Source organism: Hippocampus comes, unplaced genomic scaffold, assembly GCF_001891065.2.
Source record: "Hippocampus comes isolate QL1 unplaced genomic scaffold, H_comes_QL1_v1.1 scaffold148, whole genome shotgun sequence".
NCBI classification, from domain to species: Eukaryota; Metazoa; Chordata; class Actinopteri; order Syngnathiformes; family Syngnathidae; genus Hippocampus; species Hippocampus comes.
Window position 1 is genome coordinate 218279 of NW_017805006.1, and position 1290 is coordinate 219568.

At 49.1% G+C, this 1290-nt stretch overlaps 1 protein-coding gene across 5 annotated transcripts in view; it reads right to left on the reverse strand.

The window, feature by feature from the left end:
* Positions 1-1290, reverse strand: part of elmo1 (engulfment and cell motility 1 (ced-12 homolog, C. elegans)) — a 25632-nt gene that overhangs the window by 4002 nt on the left and 20340 nt on the right. The window lies entirely within an intron of this gene.

Below are 1290 nucleotides of genomic sequence, written 5' to 3' on the forward strand. Positions count from 1 at the left end.
TGGTTCCATCAGCTAGCTGGAGCCTAACTGCGGCTCCACTGTCAGAGCAGCATAAAGTGAGAGTAACACAAGCTGGCCAGCTATCTGCGCGCAGCCGATGTGTTTATGATAAAACAATGAATCTGTATTGATGAGGAGGAGGCGACGAAAGAAGTGTTGCTTTTTTCGGATAATCCCAATCACCCCCTCTCTCTCTCTCTCGCCCGCTTTGCTCTCGCACCCGCCCCTCCTCCAGCAAGCACACCGCAAACAAAACAACGTGAGACACTGATCAGATTCAACAGTGTGGCTCGACACTGATCAAAGTGGCAACTGCGTGATGACACATTGATCAGAGCGTAAACCACGTGACGAGACGCAAGGGAAGGTGCTGGGCGGGGCTGCGAAGATGTACAGCCAATCAGCTCACGGGATGAATCCACTCATGCTGTCATTGGTCGACGTCGTGCCGGGAACCAATCACGTGTGCAGCCATACACAAAACCTCGGAGTCATTTGGCATTTTTTTCTGAATACAGAAAACCCACGATGCACTGAATCCGCAATAAGGGAATCGCGAAATAGCGAGGGATCACTGTATCCGCTAAACCGTGGTGTTAAAAAGTGCAGAGGATCAGGTTCCAGCAAGAGACCAGCCACAAGTAAAGACTTTTCAGATGATGATTTTTCTCACCCTCTCGCGACTACAGCCACAATTCTTTCTATGTTGGGGAAAAAATACCTAAAAAACACGCACACGAGAGATGCCTGCCCATCCCCGCCCGGGCGTGTCACACTGAATACACACATGAAGCATCATTAAAATGAATGATAAGGCTGAGCCATATCCTGGCTGCTGATGCATGCAAATGCTATCAAGAGGAAAATGTTGTCTGCTGCTGCTCATGCGAATGGATAATGATCTCGGGTCAGTCTAGCGTGTTTCAATATTAGCGTAGGCCACTTCCACTTGCACATAATGAACACACAAGGGCTTAAAAAAGAGCCCGAGGCGCACAGCGACCCTCTCAGCTTCTGTCTGAGTAGAACGGCAAGACACACACACACACACACAAAAAAAAAAATCAAGTAGCTAGAGAGCAGCTCACTGAAGAAGTGGGAGGTGAAGCAGGATGATAAAAATAAGCTGTCTGAACGCAACAAAAAAAGAGGGGGAGGGGGGTGCAGGTAGGGGGTGCAGGTGGCAGTGTGGGATGGGGGAGGTGGGCTGGGTCCACAAGCTGAAAAGAGGAAGAGTTGAAGAAACAAAAGAGCCTCCGAGCGAGTGACAGTAAAGAAAAAAAAGCAAAG